The 26,127-nt window shown below is 34.6% G+C and overlaps 1 pseudogene; it reads left to right on the plus strand.

Moving 5' to 3' along the window:
• Window positions 1-20,030: 20,030 nt before the first annotated feature.
• On the plus strand, window positions 20,031-24,930 carry LOC144321358 (pre-rRNA-processing protein TSR1 homolog pseudogene; annotated as a pseudogene).
• The last annotated feature ends 1,197 nt before the right edge of the window (window positions 24,931-26,127 follow it).

Below are 26,127 nucleotides of genomic sequence, written 5' to 3' on the forward strand. Positions count from 1 at the left end.
AGCTGTTCTGATCATTTTTTTTTCTAACAGAGATAGAAAAGAATAAAAATTTACCAAATCAGTGCCATATTATGTACATAAACCCATATTAATCTGCTCTAGCTGCAATATCCAGTCCAGTACAGCATCTGCAATCAGGGCTACTATTTATCTGAGTCTGTGAGAGTTTGTATTCATTCTGTAGGATCCATCTAGCTTCTATGGAGGACTGATTAATGAGGTAGAATGGTATATAAAAAAATAAAAGAGATCTTCCACTCTATAGTCTTTATGTTGGTGACTATAACCTCTACCAATCTATCCACAGGAAGCAATATCAGTTTTGATTTACTATTTTGGCTATGAGGCAAGCAGAGTCAGAGATTGTGGTCACTGTAGAGTATAGAATCTGCCATAATAACCAACAACCTAAGATCTAGGTCAGAGGTCTGACCAGATCCAATGGGAGAAAACATAGATGCCACCTCTACATGGGAGAAATATATATCATATGATAAAATCATGATGTGTCATGGGTGATATTTTTCTGATACTATGGAGTGTACAATCTTGCATGGTAACTGGAAAAAAAAGAACTGAAGAAACCAGCCCAGAACTGTTAAAGATTTTGCTTTATTTATCCTAAAAAGAGCAAATGCTGCTTGACTTTTTTAAGGCAAAATTTTATATGGAAGGTAGAGGTTGGACTTGAGATAAATGTATTTAGCATTATCCCATCAAAGGGTATTACAAGTAGTCATCCTGGTGAGAGTTGATGACAGCTTTGGTCTAGGATAATGACAGCAGAAGTGAAACTAATTGGATTTGAGAAATACTTGAGTGATTAAATGTGAGTGACTGACCAGAGTAGGTATGGGAAACAAATATCAATGGTAACTCCTAGGTTTCTGGCAGTGTAAAAAGATGAGTGATGCTGCAGGTTTTTGTTTGTTTGTTTTGTTTTGATGAGGAATGAATTTAGATGAGAAAGATCATTAAGTTTCACTTTGCAGATTTCACATTTGAGGTGCCTTGTAATAGTCCACCAGAGGACTGAATAGTCAAGTCTTTGTCTTAGTAGAGAGGTTAAGATTGGAGACTTAAACATGTGAGGAAGCTGGAGGGTTTGAAGCCATAATGAGACTACGCATTTCTTGGCAAGCCTAAGTTGTCTTCCATATTCTAAGCATAAAGGTTGCTAAATGGAATTCTGGAGAAATTTTAAGAATATACAAAAGAGGTTTGTTTCAATTAGTGCTATTTGTATATTTCTAGAAAACTGCTGGTAAAGCATATTTGTTTACATTTTAAAGAATTCTTTCCCAAAAGTCATATTTTTGGAGGTTTGTCACAAATTTAACTCATTTAATGACAATATTTCCGAAACTCCCAGGGATTCCTCATCAGTTGGGAAAAATTGTGCTCTTCTTAAATAACTTAAGAAGTTATTGGCATTAATAGAGATTTTCTCAATTTCTTAAATTTTATTTTAGACTCTTGCCTGACAATAGGTCATTGTGTCATCAATTAAAATTATTGGGATCCCTGGGTGGCGCAGCGGTTTGGCGCCTGCCTTTGGCCCAGGGCGCGATCCTGGAGACCCGGGATCGAATTCCACGTCGGGCTCCCGGTGCATGGAGCCTGCTTCTCCCTCTGCCTGTGTCTCTGCCTCTCTCTCTCTCCTCTGTGACTATCATGAATAAATAAATAAAATCTTTAAAAATAAATAAATAAATAAAATTATTGATATATCTATATAATCAAGATATCAAGATCAACTGAGGAGGAGATGCAACTTTTATATCATATGACTACCTCCACAATCCACAATGGATGGTTTAAATGGATACTTTAAATATTTCTTTAAAGCAAGAAAATAGGATGGTTGAATAGATGTTGGGAAAAGAAGAAACATGCAAGGGAGAAATATATGCATGAGAGAGAAAGAGATAGAAAAATGAAAGAGGTTGGAGGATCTCTCCCTCTCTCATCAGAAAAGTGGATCCACATTTTTGTTCACTTAGAGCAAAGAGATTTGGGGGTGACTGTCAAGTAAACAATATATCTGAGGTTCTGAGTTATTGCTGGCATTTTCTAAAGCTTAATATTTAATATTTCTAAAGCTTAATGAATAAATAATGTTATAAATTTTGATATGTTTATGAATGATTCCGGGGGGGATGGGGAAACAACTGGGAATCAGGAAGCTTGTTTTTTGGTCCGGCTGAGTCACTGATTGTGTTTGTGGCTGTTAACTATTTGCTGACGTTCAGATCCATACAACTAACCATCAAAACAGAATTTACCAGTTACTGCATGATTTGAAATTTGTGTCTGGCTTAATTTGTTTCCTTTATTCTCTCAAATTCTAAGCCAGACTAAGAAGGAAATTTAGAATGGTTTAATGTTTATAAATGTATTACATGATCTCAGCCTCATCTGATAAATGTTGAGGTAGGTAAGAATAAGGACTTTCTTAATCTTGATAAACATTCTTTAGCCAGCACCTAACAGCAGGTAGATGGCACTGCATAATTATGAAATATTGGATGAAACATGATTCTTTTGTGTACTCCCTTCCTTTCTTCTGAACATTTCCCTCTCTCTTCCATCGATTTAATTACGTTTTTCATGTGTTAGGTTCAATGTCTTTCCCATGTCTTCAGGCTATGGCAATGTGTCTGTATAATTATCAGGACTTATCAGGAGTTTTAGCTGCAAAGGGCAGAGAACCAGATTAAACTGTTTCAGGGAAATAAAGGTTGGATTTTCTGTTGTTGTCTTTTTTTTTTTTTTTTTTCTGCTGATATGACTAAATATTCAGGTCCAGAGATGCCTTACGGCACAGCTGGATCCAATCTTTAAGTAACATTACCAGGACTTGGTATCTCTGTCTCTGTTATGCTCATATCTTTCTTCTGTGGAGGCTGCTCTCCTCTGTAACTCTCTCAGTAATAAGGACCCCAACAGTTCCAGCTTAGTCTCCTCTCATTTTCTTGAATAAAGGAAAAATGAACTTTTCTTTCCTCTAGATTTTAACATCAGCCAAAAACTATGTCTTGTTGGTCTGACTTGGCTCAGATATTTGAACTAATCACTGTAACCAAAAAGAATGGAATGTTCTAATAGGCTGATATACTTTACCTATTTATTTCTGATATTGGAAGATGGGTGTGTCTGATTTCAAACTGTTTAAACTGAGAGTACTAAAGGGGGGTGTTTCCCAAAGTAAGATGCTGTTCAAACAGAAATAGACACACTGAGTCAGCAAAAACAAATACATGATCTCCAGTACGGTATAGTTGAGTGCATAGACACCATCCTGTACTCCTGCTATCATATTATAATTGTTTTACTAATATCAAATAGGGCACAAGTTAAACTTGTCAATTATTGTTATCTAAGTATACATCAAAGTGGTTAGAGTATGAATTTATGAATTAAAATTAAGCACTTGCAGTATGAGTGAACAATTAGAGCAAATAATCATATCTCTTTTCCATTTGATATTTCCTCTTAAAATTTAATAATAGTAGCACCCTAACTAGGGTAATTGCATTAATGGTCTAAATTAGTATAATTATTATAATCAATATAATACTAGTTCTTAAACAAAAAAATTGTTGTCTTACATAAATTGAGACCTATACCTATATATTCTTAGAATGTACCTGACTCATAATGAGCACCCAATAAATGTTAGGGCTTGCCATTTTTTATTATCAACCAAATAAAGTTATATTGGAAGACCTCAGGAAGACTACAGCTTCATATAATTCTAAAGTTATGTAAGTCTATATTAGTAGTTTGATAACTGATTAATACTAGGATAAATACTTTGAAATGTCGGGGGTTTTGTTTCTGCTTCTAGTGAAATTACTTTCTAATATTGTTTTCAGAGCATTTCTCCAGAGGAAGTAGCATGATGCTTTGCTCTAAATCCATGCAGGATAAATGATCTGGAGTCATTAGAATATGGTATTATGCACAAACAACTAGACAGGAATTCTATTACAGATGATTAGTCAACCGTGAATACAGCACCCAGCAGATGGACAGCTCCAATGTACCACATGAATTATGTGTATTACAGCTGCAGCTCTGGTAAAAACTAAAATGCTCTTGATGAACAGCTGCAGTTTTCTTAGAATTCTAGACAAGGGATACCAGTTAAGTTTTTTATTGACATAGCACATGGCATAGGAAGACCTGATTACCTTGAAGAAAGGTTGTATAAAAAGCTTTTATAGTCGGCTGTGTTCGTTTTATATTTAAGGGGCTTTCCATATTTATAGTTTGAACACCTGCATTGTGTTATCTGATATGTATTTTATGTGCCTGTAACTCAAAATGAACAATGGTAAAATTGTTCAGGCTATTAGCTAATGACAAGAGAATGTGCTTTACATGAGTCTATAAAAAGACAAAAATTAAAATGCTGAGATATTGAGATCTTAAATGGCAAATCGCTCATATTCAATAGCCTAATGAAACCAGCTTGCATATTTACTCTTGATTACAGATATTTCTTATTTCAAAGGTAATTCAAGAACCACCGTTGTCTCTTTCCACTTCAGTAACAAGGCCTCCAATTTCTCTTGTTACTCTGACTACTGAATGAAGAGGGAACTGAAGAATAAGCAAGTTCTTAATAGAATTATTAAAATATATCACAGTACTAGGTTTAAAGGTAAATTTCAAGCTAGTATTAAAATGCCTATTTTTAAGAAGATAAAAATGCTTTCACAGTGTACAACTTTACTGCACATGAAACTTATGGGCTTTATTTTTATACGTGGTGCTTTGTTAGTACATCCATTTTCTAAATGTGTTTGTTTGGGTGGCTATTTTATTTATTTTCTTACATAGATCCATCTAAGGAAATATATGGAGTTTCTAATGCATTTATGAAGTTTCTAATGAGTACATTCTTATCTGTAAAATTTGGTTATCTTCATAATGTTTGACAAAGAACATTCTTCCTTATTTCACATAATTTTGAAGTCTGTCACAAAATAAGAAATGACCATCCACATATTTAATTTTATGAAGATAAAGCCATTTTTTTTCTGTGGGGAGAATAGAATAAAAGTATTTCCATCAGTATTTCCCTCAGGTTAGTAAAATTACATTTACTATAATAAATCTCATAAATAATATGAAAATGCCTCAAAATTTTAAATAACAAAAAATGTAAAGCAGTATAATTTAAATTTAATTATTTTCATAACTCATATTTTAATGCTTTGCTATTCTGAATTAGTGTTTTATGAAAAAAATAATAAAAATATGTTTTACTAAGTACATATGCTGAATATATATTTATATACATATATATATATATACACACACACACATTATTCACTTGAATGTCTTATATATGTATGTTACAAACATTAACACTTTCCAACAATTTTAGGTGTTGGATGTACAAAGATAAGGAAATGCTATAACACTTCAAGAAATTTATCATTCAAACAAGAAAATAGACAATAATATATAGCACAGAATGAAAACTATTTTACTAAGTGTACGATTAAAACATAGGGGTACAAAGATAAGAGTAATTAATTCTGCCTGGGAATGACAATAGGAATACTTCATCAATGGCTGGTAAAAGAAGCAAGTTTACAACTCTTTCTTTGGAAACCACTTTCATATCTCATGCATAGAATGTACTAATCCCCTTCATTTTTACCACCACTGAACCCTGGTTATAGCATTATAATTTCATTTGCGATTCTATATTAATAAATTCCTTGTTTACATGTATATCTCCTCAGCTAGTCTATGATTTTTGAATCCAAGAAGTAATTCTTATTCATTGTTACAGTCTCAGGGGATAATGTCGTGCCTGGCATTTATTTATAAGTTCCTCCATACTTCCAAATGATTTAGTTAGCATAAAATGCACACATAACAAACTTTAAGATTATTAAAGACTCCTTGTTTATACTATCATTCAACTCAAAGATAAATTGAAGTTAACCGGGATCCCTGGGTGGCGCAGCGGTTTAGCACCTGCCTTTGGCCCAGGGCGTATCCTGGAGACCCGGGATCAAATCCCACGTCAGGGTCCCAGTGCATGGAGCCTGCTTCTCCCTCTGCCTATGTCTCTGCCTCTCTCTCTCTCTCTCTGTGACTATCATAAATAAATAAAAAAAATTAAAAAAAACTTAAAAAAAATTGTAGTTAACCCAGAGAGTAGCCTTCCAAAATGTAGAAATACCATCATACTTTTATAATGAGTTAGTATTTTAACTATGCTTTACAAGTGAGTATTTGTACACACATATGAAAACATATATACTAATAAATAGTTAATCAAAATAATTGCTATTGTAGGACATTGTTCTCATACTTTTAAATATATCTCAGTATTTATTAGGCTACATTTTCATTTTTTGATATCCTATAAACACATAATTATATTTTCAAAATTAATATTTACATTAATGTTTACCCTACTATTATGATATTTTTAATTCCACACAATTTGGTATCATTTTCTTCTTGTTTTAATTAATCAAGTAATGCTAAAATTCTTTTTATATATTAAATGCCATATTTAGTCAGTAGTACCAATTTATATATGTATATATCTATAGCAGTAATTATATATCTGACATACTGATATTGGTCAGAGAATGGACTAAGAATGTACTATCCAATAGGATAGTCACTAGCCACACACAAAGCTGTTTAAATTACATAAAATTGAAATGCATTTCTTAGCCCCATTGCAAATATTCATTAGCTACACATGACTAGCTATGGTTATCCTATTGGACAATGTAGATACAGCGTATTTCCATCATCACATAAGTTCTATTGGTCAGTGCTGATAGGGACAAGGATTTAGTGTCAGCATATGTATTTATATTTAATTTAAATATTACATTACTTAAGGTAGGTACTTGTCATGGACTCAATGTTTATGTCCCCCAAAATTCACATGTGAAGCCCAACCCCCAATATTTGGAGATGGGGCTTCTGGAAGGTAATTAGGGATAGATGAGTAATAAGAATAAGGGAGTCATGATAGAGTTAGCGCCCTTATAAGAAGAGATACTAAGTAAGCTTGCTCTCTTTCTCAATCACGTGAGGACATGGTGAGAAATCTGCCATTCCCAAGTCAGGAAGAAAGTACTCATTGTAACCCAACCATGCTGACACGATTGATTGTGGGCTTCCAACCTCCAGAAATGTGAGAAAAATAAATGTCTGTTGTTTAAGTCACCCAGTCTTTATTTTGTTATGGCAGCCAAAGTTGGCTAATACTGTACTGAAGAGCAAACTTAACAGGTAATAAAGTAACTTCATGTTAGAAGACAAAGAGGATTTCCAGAGACTATTTTCAGAATTTAGCTCAAGATAAATAAAAAATAGAAGAAATTGTATGTGGGTGTACATATGTGTTTGTATGGTTTTTTGTGTGTGATTTTACTAAGCTCAGATTTAAAAAACAAATGTATTTCTTTGGGATGAGCATGAGAAATCAGGGAACATGTTCCTTTGAAGCTTATTAGCTTCTGAAGATAATGAAATCTCCTAAGTTATACAAGCCATTCTGATCTTTTCCCTTCATTAATTAACTTGTCAACTCCAGGACCATAAATAGTGGCAGGTTGTCCTGGTAACAGTAACAAATATAATGCAGTCTTTCAAAATGTCATAATGTTTTCGTCCACCTAACAGCAATCACCAACTTGAGAATATGTTAGTCAACTAATATTTTAATACAGCAAATTTGCCAACTAATATTTAATCAAATACTATCTTCTCTCAGGGGTAAATTTTACATTTTCATTAAATTTTAATGCATAGCCTTAGGTTCAAAATATGAACACATATTTTGTCTTGTCTGAACATTTTTCAAAAAAAGAATACATTATGTTTAATAAAACATAATGAAGAACATGAGGAAAAATTAACTTAAATGTAGATGTTATAATGTGCAAAAAGTTAGTACCTTAAAAAGAGGGAGTACTCTAAAGGAGGAAATATTATCTTTCTTCACTTGCCATTAATATGCCCATGTTAATATCTAAGTGGAAAAAATACATACGAATTTTAATTATAGGAATTTTGGATATTCCAGTATTCACGTGAGGATTTAACAATGTTCTTCAAGATGGAAAAATAATTAGAAAGAGAACAAAGAGTGCTCATTAGATTTTTATCTTAAAAAATACACAATGGCGTGTGACTACAATTTGGTCTCAGCTAAAACCACTGAACTTCTCTAACTGGAAGATGTTTGCCTATCAGGATAATGTGGGCCTTTCCTGAGGAAAAAGCAGAAGCCAAAAAGAACATGATGACGAATTCAGGGTTAGTGAGTTGAGCCACTCTTAAATTTACCTAATTTAGCAAAACGCAATTAGCCATAGCCAATTCATCGAAACCCAATTGCCCAATAACCAATTTAATTAACCTACTTGTTATTTTAAATTATTTATAAGATTTCCTGTAACTCATATTAAGTATAAAGTGTACTGTAATTCACATTAATTAACATTGTAATTTAATGGGATACTGAAGGTTTCTGTGAAGTTTTGGTGACCTTACTTTTTTTTTTCCCCTCTTAATATCTGAGTATTGATTCCAAAAAGACAGGAGACCAGAAGAAAGAAAGAGAAACTGTGGTCATATATCCAAATTACCCTATTAATAGTTAATGGTATAATGTTAGTAAATCTACATGTTAATTAAATTTAGCAAATTGGTTTTATCAAAAGATGAAACAGCCATTCAGGCAATTGACTTTTAGAAGATGAATTTTGAGGAAATCGCTTTATAGATTTCCAGCTACTATCTACTTCCAGCTGCTATAATTAATAGCTGGTTGTCAAGTGCCCATAGAGGGCCAAATTCTAGCTTTGTCAGAACAGGAGAGTAGCTTCCTTAGAGTAAATAGTGACTACACAGGGAGGGCAATGACCAGTAGAGGATCAGAGGTGCTTAAAGTTTGCCCTAAAGGGGTAAAAAATTGATGTTTGTAGCAGAAAGTAAATCACAGGATCTTTTCTTACAATTCAACCTTGGTGTATTCTTTGATTCACTGGGAAATTTAGCTACATCTTTTACCTGTACAAAGAGTTAAATTATTTTTTTTCTTTCATAAATACTGCCAAATACCAAAAAGAGCTGCACACACCATTCATCAGTCTTATCAAGGATTCTAAGGAATCTGTGAGTGTTTGTATGGAACAGAAATGAAAGAAGAGAAATGCAGATACCTCCAAGATTAGAATTGTAAATATTTTTCATTCAAATATGAGTTTTTAACAAAACAATTATAATGGCTTATTGATATCATCTGAAAAAACAAAGAGAGGTGAAAATATTATAAGGGATAAAGATAGATTTGAGAACAAATATTCAAGTTGAAAAGTTTTCCCAAAGAAAAAGCCAGAATAAGCCAAACAAATTTTATAATCAACACTAACAAAGAAGAAAATATTCCTGCCATTATGATTTCAGGGCTAAACAACAAGTCTTACATCTAATTCTCAAAAGTATGTGCAGTACACAAAAGCAGAATCCTAATAACTTTAGAATTTTTATCAGTATCATCAAATTCCAGACAATGGTCAAAACAGTATCATCAGTATCTAAAATGTTTAGAGTAGAAAGGGTAATGTCCCAAAGATTCTATACTTAAATAAGCTATTGTCTCTGTGAGCATGCAAAGGAAAAACAATGATGGATATATAAAATTTTGGAAAATATACTACTATTACTTTCAAAATAAAAGATGAAACAGTTAATAATATTCTTTAGTGAACAAATGAATTAGACAAATCAAAAAATCAAAATTAAAATTGGAAATGCATGTGTCTGAGCAAATATGGTGGAAAATGAGAATGTGTATTTTTTTGTGGCAGCAACAAGTAGAACATTGGGTAAATGTTCTGTGCAGATTATAAGTAAAAGGGTCTTGTTACCATCTATTGAATAAGAGGAGAAAACCAAGGCTTTCCATGGGTGGCATATATTCTGTCACTTAAGTCTAATACCCAAGTATGTCTCTTGGGTCCTTTTAACAAAGGCATAGCTATATGAAGAATGTGTACATAAATTGCACGTACACAACAGTTTGGTAATTGAATTACAGCTCAACCCAACAACTCTCTACAGTAGTACACTTGTTTCTTTGACATCAAAATTAAACTTTAGAACTACAAAAAAAACAAAAACAAAAACAAAAAAAAACAAAGAAACAATCAAATAAACCCCAAAAAGTGTAGAACTGTGTAGAGGATATTGAAGACAAATTTCATGCCTTCTTTGTCCTTGCCTATGAAAGCTACGGGAGACCGCACAGCAGTGTGTCATACAAACAGCCAATATCATATTTGAAGGAATGATGGTGAAATGAAGCACACAGCATATGTTTATACTGATGGTATGATGTGGTTTTTCAGTACCATGATCTAGCTTTTTCAGCACCAAGCACCCAGGTTGTATCCATAGAGTGGCAAGATACTTCATTGAAGAGAGAGTTTATCTCCCATTTTGGAGATACGATTGGCTATCTCTTAGTTTTGCCTGTGAGAAATTGATTCTACACCTTACTCTGAGAGTGAAGGATAATGATAACTTTAAAAGTTTTATAATTTATCCAATAATTAAAGCTTCAATGATAAAGCACTTGCCACTTGAAATTTTATTCTCTGAAGTGAAAGCTAGTTATTTTTAAAGATATTTATTTATTTATTTATTTATTTTTTATTTTTTATTCATTCATTCATTCATTCATTCATTCATGAGAGACACAGAGAAAGCGGCAGAGAGAGGAGCAGGCTTTCTGCTGAGAATGCAATGCGGGGATGTGAGATTCACTCTGGAGATTCGAGGATGACAAAGGCAGACGTTCAACCACTGAGCCACCCAGGCATCCCTGAAAACTAATTATATATAACAAAATATATCAGTTATTCTAGTCTGATTCAGATTGAGCTAACAAAGGCTTTCTTTGGCTTCCATGCAATAGTGAAATAATAGCAAAAAAATGGAAATTCAGCTTTGATTGCATATGAAACCAGGATTCAAAAAGAAAACATAAGTATTCTAGGTGGCTCACTCAGTTAAGTGTCCGAATCTTGATTTCAGCTCAGATCATGATCTCAGGATTGTGAGATCAAGCTTAGTGTCAGGCTATGTGTTCAGTGCAGAGTCCACTTGTCCCTCTCCCTCCACTCCTTCCCCTGCTCGTGCATGCATGCTGTCTCTCTCAAACAAATAAGTGGACAAAATCTTTAATAAGGAAAAGAAAACATGAGTGTTCTGTCCCTTCTTAACACAAAGCTTTATTTGTTACATAAAGATAATAACACATATTTCTGTTTCTGTAATACAGAAAAATATTGAAGTCCTATCTTTGTTCTAGCTAGTAAAGGTTATCACTCCAAAGTACAAATATTAACATGGGATACTGATGCATGCAAAAACACTGTTGGTAGGAGCTGTGACTTTATCAAGTACCACAAATACCAAGTAATTATTTGTTATTTCTTGGAAGATTGTTATTAGCTTTGAGGGGGAAAAACGTTACAATACGACACTCAGAGACATGGGAGTTTAAATTATACATTCCATTTATAGGTTGAGAAAATAAGGAACCTTTACTTTGGAAGATTGTGTCTAAGTATTTTCTTGGTACTACTGAAAATGCCATTCTTTGCTATTGGAATCTTCCCAGTTGTACATTGGAGTGAGGCACAAAATTAAATCCCAGAGTTGTGTATCTTGATCCTAATTTGGAGAATATTGCTACAATATCTTAGTCTTCAACAGATTCAATCTTATATGTATTAAACCCAGTGAGGTAAGGCATTTTGTATTCAAAAGAATATTTCCAAAGAGGAAGTTCGCTGGCGAGTGTTTGATCCTGGATATATCTCTGAATAATTGACTTCAGAAGTGTGCCAAAAAAGAGATCACAGTTTTACTTAGAATTTGGCTTACAAACTCACAGTTTATTGAAATTCAGACTGAAGTCTCCAGAAGAAACTTTGGACTGAATCTTTAAAGAGACAAAATTCAGTTTTGTTTTTTTTTTAAATGGCTAATATCAGAAGAAAGTTGTCCCACAATAACATTTTATTTCAGTATAAAAGCTCAGGCAAAAGCATACTGAATGAATAAATAAATAAAACTTTCGATAATGACTGGTAAAACTACCTTTAAAGAAAACATAGCTGCAATTAGTGAGTCTCTTTCTACCATAATTGAGGCACCACTGTTTTTGAGGCTCCATGTCTATAAATTCATGGCTCCTATCCAAAAAAAAAGTGATGATTCAGATTTTAAAAGGTAATCTTATGTGATATCATATGATATCAATTTTGGAGAAGACACTGAACATGAGGTGTCTAACAATGAAGGAGAAAAAAGCCTACAAAACTAAGGAAAGTAGATAACGTCTAGAAAACTATTAGAGTGAGGATGAGATTTGAAAATTTGATTTTTAGGTTTATATCCCAAAACTAGTATCTTAAATGTTATTCTTAAAAATATAAAAAATATTCTAAAAATATAAAGATGGGCAAGTAAAGTTAGGATGTTGATTGGAAAATAGAAGTATACAAAAGGTAAAGTAAACATAGAGTACACTATATGTAGAAACAGGTACAACAAATTATATAAAGATAATTAGAAATTTAATGGAGAAAGTGAAATAATATTTTTAAATATTAAATTACTAGTAAGTGTAATGATATGTCTAAATACCTAATCATTAATGCCAGTTTAACTTAATGAATTGAGTTGTAGATCATAAAAACACAAAAGGGATGCTAAATTATTTGTCTTATGTAAGGAAAATCAAATGATATAATTTTGTTCCATTCTTTAATAATTTATATATATATATACACATAATAAAAAAATAAATTTGATTACTTATAGATGGCAATTTTTCAAGTTACCAGTAACTATAAAGAAAATTTAACTTGATTCATATGAAACATTAAAAAAAGGAAATTTTCAGAATGTAAAAAATACAAAACATGGTATTATATTTCAAAATATTTAAATTTGAGCAACTACTTCAATTTAATGAGAGGAAATCTTGGGTTTAAATTGAAACAATAAATTCCAACAATATTCTGTTTACCATTATTTTGTTTAAGCAAGTGAGAATACTTAAAAATGAAAGATGATAAAACATGCCAAGTGAATTTATTCACAAATTAAATAAGCAATGTTATTTATAAATGAAAAAGAATTTCAGGCAGAAAGCTGCTCTGTATGTTATTGCAAACATACAGACAATTCCATGTATCCTAATGTATAGTGCCATGACCCCAATGCCTTTTCTTAATTTTTCACTGATTTAAGGTTCTCTTGTCCTGGTATCATCTGATTGGTGAACATGTGTTTTTAACCAAAACTCAGTTCAAGAATCACCTTCTTTACAGCTTCTTTCAAATAATGCACTCGACCCTGCCAGACCTTCCAGACTCCACCAAAACTAATTGAGTCCACTCTCTATTCTAATAGCTTTGTTTACATACATTTATTAAAATTCTTGTCACTCTGTACTATATCTATCCTCCAGCTTATCCAAATAGATTATGAGTTCCTTAACGTTAAGATACTTGTGAATTATTCATCTTTGTGACAGGTATAGGCTAGTCATTCACAAAACCTATTTTCTTTACTTCTTGAGCACACAACCAGACAATATTTCTCAGCCTTTCTTGTAATTGGTGTACCTCTAAGTTTTAACTGATGGTGCATGGGAACAAGTGACAGACACATTTTCAAGGCCTTATCTATACAACATTTCTCCTTGTCATCCTTTCTCCTGACTTGATGCCTGTGACAATATTGACTTGAATACTACAAGAAAATGGGTTCCCTAAACACCACTGTAAAAAAAGTGCCTCTTGAAGTTTAGAAGCATAGTTTTGGACTTCTCACTACAGTAAAAATTAATATAAACTTCTATTGTATCAACCACTGAGATTTTGTGGTTTATCTCACATTGGCTAACATCACACAATTTGATGCTGTCTTTTTGTGTGTGTGTGTGTCCAAAACCTGGCATTGATGATGCCTTAATAACATTTGCTGAATAAACAAGTAACATGTCCTTAACTATTCTCTGTTCAAAGGAGTAACTTGTGCTTCCTATGAGCAGAAAGCATCTCTTTTCATCCATCCAACATATCCTTTCTTTTGTAATAATCTGAAATGTGATGAATAGTCAATTATTGCACCATTTAGTATCCCATGAATACTTTAGCTTTAATATTTTCATTGAGCCTGGAGAAATAATTGTGCTTAAAAAGTTATGTACTATACAGTAAATTGATTTTCTTAATGAAATGTTTTATTTTTATAAAATTGAAATAATTATTTAATAATATACTCTGAGTTGCATGTCTTTATTAAAAATTAATTCAAATGAAAAATCAAATAAAAAATTCTTCCTGGTGAAGCTAGAATATAAGTTGTTCTTAACATGGAAGACTATTTATTAAGTTTTATAATGCTCACACTTCCTTAAATTATTAGGGAATACATGAAATTTTTGCTGCAGTCAAATTGCTTTTGAAAACACTATAACAATATTGCTTTGGCAATATTACATTGTCAAAGTGTACTAAAATACTTTTTAGCCGATGGCCTATTAAAAAAAAATTAATGGTAGGGGCCCCTTAGGTGGCTCAGTTAGATAAGTATCCAACTCATAGTTTTGGCTCAGGTCATGATTTCAAGAGTCATGAAACTGAGCCCCAAATCAGGGCTCCATCCTCAGTGAGGAATACGCTTGAGATTCTCTCCCTTTCCCTCTCCCCTCCCCTGCTCATGCTTGTGTGCTCCCTCTCTCTCCAAAATAAATAAATAAATCTTTAAAAAAAATAATGGTAGTACATATATATATATTTTAGAAACGATATAGATTATTATTTCTATGAAGTATATGCAAATAGAATATACAAAAAATTTGTATTAATTATCCTTGCAATATAGTATCTTTCATCATATTTTCTTTATATTAAAGGACTACATCGGTAATTGTGTATCCCATATATTTTACTTTATTCTATTTTATTTTTTAACATATATTTTAATATCAACTTCCAACTTTGATTAGTTGACTCATACTCCTTGAGATTTGGTTGTCAAGTTAAGGAAGTGGGAATAAATATAAAACAAAGGATCATCAAAAATAGCAGGTTTGCAAAAGAATAGGCAGTAAAAGAAAAACTATGAGAGACATCTGAGGCAGAAGTCATGACTGCATAGGTGAAAAGTCAGGAGGACTGCGATCAAGGCACAGAATAAAGTCTTTAGAAAGGAATAAGAATACTTCACTCATGAGGCTGAAGGGAATGAGATTATTTGTAAATACAGAACTATTTCAGTGCTGAAATAGTAAATAGGTCTTCCATTTTAGTTAAGGAGGAAATCATTTTGTTAGAGACAGGTTTAGAAAAAAGGAGGGGAAATCAGTCAGGAATTTGCTAATACAAAGGCAGAAGGCAAGCCATTTAAATTAAGTTATAAGGGAGAGTGGGCTAGGTCAGGAAAGGACCATGCAGTTGTTAATAGACAAATTCTGAATTAGACCAAAAAGAGATAGCTGGATTCAGACTAATAATGCAACAATATTATTTTTGGGGTAGTATATAAATAAGTATCTACTTATTTAGAATTTATTGAATTAGCAAAAGAGCCAATGATACTTTTAAAATATATTTCAATTAATTTAAATATTTTCTATTTTGAGGAATAAATGTAAGAATGAATACTTGATCTCCTCATTATCTCCATACAATGATAGAATAGGATCAATTAACCAATTATGTTACCTAATAGGAAATGAACACTGATGTTATTTTAACATTTAAGAGGAAACTGTGAAGTAGGAAGGATATTTACATCCATATACAAAAGAGGCAAAGAAAAGCAAAGGACAGTCATGAATATTACTTGCATGCTAAACCTAGCAGGGGCATTTTAAGCACCATATACATACTAAAAACTGTCTCACAAAAAAAAAGCAAACTGGAAAAATTGAACTGGCATTGTGACAATGATCTTTTAAAAGTTTAGGCAGAATCTAGCTTGGAGAAATTGTATCCCTCAAGGAAGTAAATTTAAGTGAATCACTGCTGAAATTCAGACCAATGACTTAACCTGTGATATGATTCTGTGTTTGCTATGTCTACCAAGAGGCAGAGTCTTTAAACTTTAGTAGTACACTGAAGGAAAACATTACCAGAATATAAAGACAAAATAGAGTTATAGGTAGTGAGGAAATATATAGCATCCTTTTTAAAGAAAATTACTGGATGCTCTGTTCTTGAGAAGAGAGGAAGTTGGTCAGAGAGACAAAATAAATAGGTGGAAAAAACGATGTGGTTGAGATACTTTCAATAGTGTAATAACAGAAATAAGCATAGATTATATATGGCAGATTGTATTGTTTGATGTATTTATTTCCCTTTTCCCATGGAAGGATATATCTTTGGCCCACTGACATCAAGCTTAGCTATGTGACTTGCTTTGGACAATAAAAGTGAATAGAAATGATATGTGAGAGCCATCACAAGGTTCTGCTGTGAAGATGATGTGGGGCAAGGCATCAGCAGGAAGCATGAGCAAGAAATAAGTATCTTCTCTTTAAGTCACTGAGATTTGTTACAGCAACATAATTTATCCTATGTGATATTGTGTATTACTTTTTGCTAAACAGCACTGAAAAAGACTTCATATAACTCTATAGCTCACCTTATGAATGAGAGAACTTCGGGGAAATATTAATCAGTGCATTTGGACAAGTACTCTCTATCAAAATTACGAAGAGCTTCCCAGGGAAGCACTATTTACAGCATGAAAGGAAACAAATGTCTTTGCAATTGAAACTCAGGTATATGGTCCTTAACGGAGGGCAAAGGAGACTGGTATCTTGGAAATTGCATGGTATGACAAGTAACAGCTAAATGGAAATGGACATATAGAATGGGAGGGAGTGGTGAATCTAGGGCTTTCATAAATCTAGTTGTGTTCCTATTTGTGATTCAATTATCAATGGAGCTCATATTTAGGTTGTTTCTTTGTATTGTTTTGGGTTTTTTTTTTTTGTTTTTTTTTGCTCTATATGCCTTTTCAACAACACACAATGTTTAAATACCATAGGTGAGTGGTTCTCAAAGCTAGTTTTCACTTCCGTTTGCCCTGTTTCAGATCTATATAACAAACCACTAAAATATCTCCACATGATATTCCATCGGTACCTTCCCATTTTTCACCAGGGTTAACAGTAATAACATTCTTCATTACCTAGACCAAAAATCTGAAGTTATTCTAGAAGCCTCTCTTACTCAATTAATGGTTATTAAGTCCACTTGATTCTATTTCTTTGACCCTCCTTTGATTAGAGTCCCTCTTGCCTATGCTCCTCATTAATTCCCCTGGAATGTTACAATCCTATCTCAGTTTCTTTGTCTTTGGGCTCACTACAAGCAACACCAGTCCTCAATGCTATCATTTTAAGAGCTATAAGAAATGTAAATTTAACCACATAAGTGCCTCTTCTGTTTTGAAACAATTTGGTGATCTTTATTTGCTAAAAAAGAAATATGATAAAACTTTATAGTGCATAATTCCAAGCTTTTCATTATCTTCTCCAGTTTCTTCTCTGAAATAATTTTCTACCACTTTCTTCATACAACCTACACATGAACTCATTAACTTCTTTCATTTGCAAAGTATTCCCTCATCATAAAGCACATCTTATATGAAGATATGTCAGAAATACGGTTAAAGAACAGTCAAATACACTAAAAATGCTATTTAGTCATATTCATTTGATAAAGCATTTCACCTCTCATTTTCAGCAAAACTATCTCAATTATTCATTATTTTCATGCATTGATATATACAATATCTGGACAAAGAAGGTAAGGTAAGTGTTGCTAGTGCCTGACATGATATAAAATCATCTCAATCACAAATAATCAATCTATTCCCATTGCACACATATAGTGTTCATAGAGACACAAAAATGAGTCATTACTTTATAGTGTGTGCGCATATAGCTTGTGAAAACGTGTTTTTTGTTTTATTTTATTAACACAGTGTTTTTAAAGCAGACTCCACTTGTATCTGATTCAGGGAATTAATTTAAAATGAAAATATTTTTAAATGAATCACTCAAGTTGTGCTCAAATGAAAAATTTAGGACAAGTAGTTTATATGTGTGCCTCAAGCTTAAGAAACAGCTCCCTATTCTCATTGTTTGTCACAACAGGGGGTTTCAATGGATGAATGGCTTTGAGATCACATTAAATGCCTTGCAGCTTATCCAGATGCTGGAATAAAAATGTAGAAAACAAATATGCCCTTGTGGAAATCAGCCCTTCATGAATCTAGGTGCAAAGATCCACTTCAGGGTAATAAAAAAATCCAGGACTACTAGACCAAACAATGATGCCTCACTTTTCTTAATCATAATTTCAATCATTCTAAGAGTAGGATAAAGCCAGAATTCAGACAACAGTAAGAGGAAATAAGTGAATGCCTTGATCAGTTTTCAATCTTCCGAATTCTGACATTATATAGTTCTGATAAATGCGATTCTTATTTTTCCACACATATTATCACTGAAAAAAAGTGATTATATTAGCTTTACCCATGATGAAAAATACAAGAAATATTTAAAACTTCCCAAAGTCAGAGCACCTTTTGTTATATATATTTTTTACATTAATAAACTGCACTGTCTCTTTTTAATATGCAAATCTAAATTTATCTAGTTTCCAAGATTTCCTGAATATATTTTTAGGTGAAAATATTTTATACTTGACTTTCTTAATAATGCCAAGAAAATTTAAATTTATTTTTATTCTTACCTTATCATTATTGAACCTGTGTCCAGGTAACAAGAGTTAGTTGTATAATCTAGGAAAATCATACTTTGGAGATTTTCATTGAGTAATATCAAGACAGGTGTCAAATGGAAATTGCTGTTTTCTTAACTGTGCTAATGGTTCCTCTTTATTCGGTTGAATAATTGAGCTTTGGGTGCAATACTTCAATGTCACCTAATATTTCTTCAACTTGCAGCAAAACTGTTGGCTCTCCTAATCTCCAGACAGCATCTAATAAGCTAACGTGAATAGAGCAGGAGAGAGGTTGGGGGAGTGGGGGGAAGGAAGAAAGGGAATCAGACAAACAAACGGGAACAAAGTTTGTTTTGCCTGCATAGATAGGTGTGAAAAGAAAGACATGCTACATCCAGAAGTTTCTGGGAAGAGTAGCTTGCAGTATTTTCTCTCATTCTATGACCCACTAAAACCTGATTTTCTCCTCGCTCAATTTTTTATCTTATTTTTAAAGCATTCAGTTACTCACATTCCTCAGCCCACCTAGAAATTTACTACATTCCCATCTGATATAAAGCTATCCCTATCCATTAACATGGGTTATTCCGATTTTCTGTTCATACAGAATTTTTGTACTTTTCAACAGCTTAACCTCTCAGTCTCATTAGTTCTCCAGCTTAAAAGTAGTAATAGAGGCTCACATCTCTAAAGAAAAAGTCAATTAAAAAGTAAAAATCTCGGGCAGCCCTGGTGGCTCAACGGTTTAGCGCCGCCTGCAGCCCAGGGCATGATCCTGGAGACCCGGGATAGAGTCCCACATCGGGCTCCCTGCATGGAGCCTGCTTCTTCCTCTGTCTGTGTCTCTGCCTCTCTCTCTCTCTCTCTCTCTCCATCTCTATGAATAAATAAATAAAATCTTAAAAAAAATTTTTTTTAAAAAAGTAAGTCTCAAAATTTCCTTTCTCCCAAATGGAACAGAAATAGAAAAAAAAAAAAAAAAAAAGACTAAAGAAGAATGGAAAATGTTTACACCGACAGCTACCAAATCAAACCAAACCAACAACAACAACAAAAAATGCAAAGTATAATTAACTTCAAACATTTCCTCCAACACCCGCCACGGAGAGGGCCGTCCAGAGAGGGGGCCGGAAGCGCCGGTCCCGCCCCGGAACTAGTGCTGATCGGGTGCACGTGAGCGGTGACATGGCGGCCCATAAAGGCGGACGGCATCCGGGTCGGGGATCGCGCCCCGGGACGGCAAGGGTCGTCTAGCACTGAAAATCCTAAGCAAGAAGGTGAGAAAAGAGCTCAGCAAAGTAGACCAGCGGCATCGCGCTAGCCAGCTCCGAAAGCTCCGAAAGCACAAGAAAGAGGCGGTTCTGGCAGAGAAGAGACAGCTGGGCGGCAAGGATGGTCCTCGTCATCAGGTCCTGGTGGTGCCCCTCCGTGACAAGATTTCCCTGCCAGAGGCCTTCGGGTGCTTCAGGATACAGTACACTTGAATGAATGCGGAAGTACCCATAGCTTTATGTTGTTATGCCCTCGCTTGAGACATCGGTGGTTTTTCACATCAGCAAGGCCAAGGGATCTGCACACTGTGTTAGACATGGCTGAAGTGGCGGAAACCATCCTCTTCCTCCCTGATCCACTGGAAGGCTGGGACAGCATTGGGGATTACTGCCTTTCCTGCCTCTTTGCTCGCGGCCTTCCCACCTATACGCTAGCTGTCCAGCGCATTTCTGGCCTCCCGCCAAGGAAACAAATAGATGCCAGAAAGAAGCTAAGTAAAACAGTAGAGAAGCGTTTTCCTAGTGACAAACTTCTTCTCTGAGACACTCAGCAGGGGGCAGAGATGCTGCTCAGGCAGTTGGCCAACCAAAAGCAACGGCATCTTTTGCCTTTCGAGATCGACGGGCCTACTTGTTTGCTCACGCTGCTGACTTTGTGCCGGGTGAAGAAAATAACTTGGTGGGCACCTTAAAAATCTCAGGCTATGTTCGTGGACAGACTCTGAATGTAAAGAGCTTGCTGCGTATCATTGGACAGGGTGATTTCCTGATTTAACAGATAGATGCCCCTAGGGACCCTTTCCCTTTAAATTTTAGAATGATCAAATCCCCAAAGGACCCGGGTGTGGCAATGGAGATTTGGGCTATGGATGCTGTAGCTGATATAGAGGAAGACCTTAAGGTCCTAATGAAGGCAGATCCTGATAAACAAGAATCTTTGCAAACAGAGGTTAACCTAGATCCAATGGAGGGGGAGCAGACCTGGCCCACAGAGGAGGAGCTGAGTGAAGCAAATGACTTCTTGAAGAAAAGTTCCAAGGTGGTAAAGAAGGTTCCCAAAGGGACATCCAGTTAACCAAGCTGAATGGATTTTGGATGAGGATGGTGGAAGTGATGGGGAAGATGAATATGATGATGATATGCAGCGTGAGGATTTTATTGAAGAGAAATTTCAGGAGGAGGGCAGTGAAAAGGAAGAGGAGGAGGAATATGAAACTATGACTATGGGAGAGTCCGTCCATGATGATCTATATGATGAGAACGTGGATGATGAGGCTGAGGAAAAAATGTTGGAGAAATATAAACAAGAAAGACTGCAAGAGATGTTTCCAGATGAAATAGATACCCCCCCCCCCCCCCCCCCCCCCCCGTGATGTGGCTGCAAGAATTCGATTTCAGAAATACAGAGGCCTCAGATGTCCCCCTCCGGACATCTCCGAGGATCCTAAGGAAAACTTTCCTCAAGATTATGCTCGGATCTTTCAGTTTCAGAACTTTACTAATACTAGGAAATGCATTCTTAAAGAAATTGAGGAAAAAGAGGTTGAAAGAAGGAGCTGAGGTTGGCTGGTATGTCACACTTCACGTCTCTGAAGTTCCTCTCTCAGTGGTTGAGTACTTTAAGTGAGGAGCACCCTTGATTTCATTTTCTTTACTACCTCATGAACAGAAGACGTCAGTACTGAATATGGTGGTGAGCTGGCACCCTGGCAACATGGAACCTGTGAAAGCCAAAGAGGAGCTAATCTTCCACTGTGGGTTCAGGCGCTTCTGAGCCTCACCTTTATTCTCTCAGCACACTGCAGCGGATAAACATAAATTTCAGAGATCCTGACTGCTGATGTGGCCTTGGTGGAGACAATATATGGCCCAATCACATTTCCTCCTGCATCTGTGCTGCTTTTCAAAGAATAGCAATGGAATGCACAGCCTCATCGCCACAGGCTATCTATTGTCAGTGGATCCAGACAGAATGGTCATCAAGAGAGTTGTTTTGAGTGGTCATCCTTTCAAAATTTTTACTAAGATGGCAGTATTGCATTACATGTTCTTCAGCAGAGAGGATGTGTTGAGGTTTAAACCCGTGAAACTGAGAACAAAGGCCGCAGGGGACATCAAGGAGCCTTTGGGTACTCATGGCCACATGAAGTGCAGTTTTGATGGGAAGCTAAAATCTCAGGACACAGTACTGATGAACCTCTATAAACGAGTTTTCCCCAAATGGACTTACGATCCATATGTACCAGACCCAGTACCATGGATGAAAAGTGAGATTTCTTTAGCAGTGCCTGAAGTGGACATGGAGTAATAGATTCATTGAGATTCTGTCTCATTGCTACTACTCTAGAGATGGGAGCCTATAGGTTGTAATTGGGCAAAGTTTGTGTTTTCTACTTTAGCCCAGAGATCTGCTGCCTTTTTTGCAAAGGCTTTTCTTGGCCTTGACAAAGTGTCTCAGTAAACTATGGATGTTTTTCTCTTGCTAGTTAAAAAAGAAAAAACTATTTACTGAAACATCCTCTCCATTAGGAATTTGAAAGCTGTTTAAGAGAGGAAGATAGGAAGTTAAAGTAACCAGGAACCAAATTTTCCAAGTGTCCAGAGACACCGAATCCAATCTCTTGCATAAACTAAACAGAAACAGATTGATAAGGAGTTGGCCTTTCAGCCTGCTTCACCCAAGTTAAGGAGGCTAAGTCTACATTTCCACCACTGAGCACAATACAAATGTGCTTTACTTCTGAGGAAACTGTTTGAAAATGCTGAGACAGCACAGCGGCCACTTCAACACCAGCTGTAGGTTCAATAAGCAGTTTCATTCTCTCCCACACCAGCTGGGTTGCATACTGTTGGTATGGAAGGGAGTAAGAATTAGTGAAATGGGAGAAGGGGAAAGAGCCTAGATGATTGGCCTTTACAATTAAAGGCCAAGTAAGGTTATATGCCCAGTCTGACTTTTCTTTTTGGCCAATGAAGGGCAGGGCTTTTTTTCCCATCCTAACTCTGCTTCTACTGTTGAGAGGATTGTTTTAATAAATCTGGGGCACCCTCCCACACATCATGAAGTCACCTAGTCAAGTCCCCAGGGAATAAGTTGCTACTTATAACAGGCGAAGATTCTTTGGCCTAAGAAGTTGCTCCATTCTTTCGTATTTTCCTGTTAGAGCCTCACCTAAATTTCATCCTCTGTGACTGTGAAGACATCATCAACAAGGTCCCCTATAATAGGCCACTTGTTTAAGCCAATGCTGGATTTGACATATGCTATGGTTTCTGGAGGATAGGGATTGGGAGTCAGTTCCCCTTTCAGCTTGGACTGGTAGCAGTCATCTACATTCAAGGGTTCAGCAGCATTTACCTTCACACTAGGTCTGAGAGCCTGGGAAGAGGAATATTAGACACCTTACAACTAGCCACAGCATTTTGCCTGCAAACCTATAGTAAAATAGGCAATACAGGTAATTCAGTTCTGTTCAAGAGCCTTTCTTTTGATCGAGGTAATAAAAATTAGACCTTCAGCATTTTAAATTGTATGCCTAATACTACCCATTAGATGTTGCTTAGGTCACATCTGGTTCTACTGGTAACTAGGGAAAGAAGTAACTTCTGACTTGGATAGTGAGTTGTTGAGGTGTAATTCAGAGAAAGGACTGTAATTGCTTTTTGCCCTGTAAGGTTGCAACAGGTTAAGAACAGGGCACAGAAGAGCCTTCTATTTCAAGTGCCAAGGATTGATGGGAAGGAATAGCAATTTGGGGGGGACGTTGAGCCAAGTATCCACAATGTACTACAATATAAAATAAAATTCTCCATTCCTGAGAAAAAAAATTCCTCAAGCAAATGAGGAAATGCTTTAGGACTGGCACAAAGAACCAGAGGAAGATTTCACCCCTACATGCATTGACTCCCCAGAATCCACACTGTTGAGATGACTAAATCCATGAAGTTTCAAGGAATATTCCAAAATTTTCAGATAAATCAATAACATGGAAGTCTATATATGTTTGGACTTTTGAAACTGGCTACTATGGGGACAATAGTGAAGTTTGAAAAGCAGACAATGAGTCTGACTTTCCAAGATGGAAATTAAATCTTAGCAAAGCAATCTACATCATAAGGGTATGGGATATAACAAATAAGTTTATGGAATCCACCACTGTGTAAAAAAATTAACCTAATAGAGGAGAGCAGAATCCACATATAATAATAAAACTGAAAACATCCTCACTAAACAAATCCCTACCATCTTACTATTTTCTTTAGCTCAGAAATGTCAAAGAGCACAAAGTTCCTAGCCTTCACAATAAAATTGAGGGAAAAATGAAACTGAGATATTATATAAAGGAAATCAAAAGATTATGAAAAAGTAAGCATGAATAAAGACATCCAAGCATGAATAAGATGAAAAGATAAAAAGCAAAAAGTATTTAAAATACTACAGTATACAAAAGGAAGAAGAAGCAGAAGCAAGAAGAAGAAGAAGAAGAAGAAGAAGAAGAAGAAGAAGAAGAAAAGATACAGAAAAAAATGATAACAGGAGAATTTAAGGAACCTAAGAAAATGCTGTTTTAAATAAAAGCACAAAGTCTTAAAGATGAGATTATAAAGCAAAATAATAATAAAAAGTAAAATTCCAAACTTAAGAAAACATATTGAGAACCAAGGAAATACCACTAAAGAGTTAAGTTAATTAAAAACAGCAATAATTACAACAGTACAGAAAACTGAATTATTGTAAAAAAAAAAAAAAGACTTTAAAAGCCATAGTGAATATGTATGAAAAATGACAAGTTGATTAAGCAGTTAGACATAAAGACATACATATGGAAGACAAAGGAAATTCAACATAAAATATAATCCATATTTCTGAAGCAGAAAAGTCAACAGATGGTAAAGAAGATTTATTCCACAATATACTCTAGAGAAATTTCAATTATGTTGGGGAACTTTAAAAATGGAGTTTTGATATCATGAAGCATGTCGCTCTGGGGACATTTAATACAGAATGTTCAGCATACCATATATTGTATATAAGACATTGTTCCCTGACTATAAAGAAATAAATGAACAAAACAGAAAAAAAAATCCTTTATTTCACAGAGCTTTTGTTCTTTTGGAAATATGGCATGAACTTGCCAACATCAGTGACAATTAATTCTAGATGATTTGAATAAGGTATTTTCTATGTTATTCTCTGAACTTTTCTGTATTTCTAAAGTTTCTGAAAAAAAAAAAAATCCATGAGTTGGCATTCATTTTTACTTACTCCCTTAGCACCCAAACTTTAGTTTCTTCCAAGACTACTTTTCTATTTACTTTAAATATGCTGGATCAACTTATTAAATATTTACATAGAATTTACCAAAATCCTAGAGAGAAAAGAAGAACACTTCAAAATATGTATATCTAAAAAAATAATTACAACATAATTATCTGGCTTTAGATTTAGCAGAGAGGCAATTGTAGAGTGTGGAATGTAGAACCAGACAGATTTTGGTTCACATCCAGCCTATACTGCTGAGTACCTGGATGACCTTATGAAATTCACTTCAATATCCCATATTTTGGTTTATCTAACTAGAAAATTTGGGTGATAACATCTATGTCATAAAAATTGTGTAATATAAAGTATGCACTAGGTTTCACATTCTTCCTATAATAACTACAAGATTCAGTTAGTTTTTAATACTATTTTCATTTCCCCTTTACTTTTGTTTTGTAAGTCAAAAGTACATCTGGAAAATGATTTAGATGACAGTGTTGCTCAATACTGCATACACATTAGAATCACTAGGGAAGCTTTTAAAAATACACATGCTTGAATCCTATCACTAGGGATTGTTATATAATTGGTCTTGGGAGGGAATGAAGCCTCAAAACATTTTTTTCTAATTTCCCCAGATAATTCTTATGTGCAGCCAGGTTTGCGACCCGCATATTTAGAAACATTGCAAATGTTCTTGTCTCATTAGAGTATTTTCAATTTCTTTAAATTCTTTCATCTACATTTT

The sequence above is a fragment of the Canis aureus genome, chromosome 9 (assembly GCF_053574225.1).
Source record: "Canis aureus isolate CA01 chromosome 9, VMU_Caureus_v.1.0, whole genome shotgun sequence".
In the NCBI taxonomy this organism is placed as follows: Eukaryota; Metazoa; Chordata; class Mammalia; order Carnivora; family Canidae; genus Canis; species Canis aureus.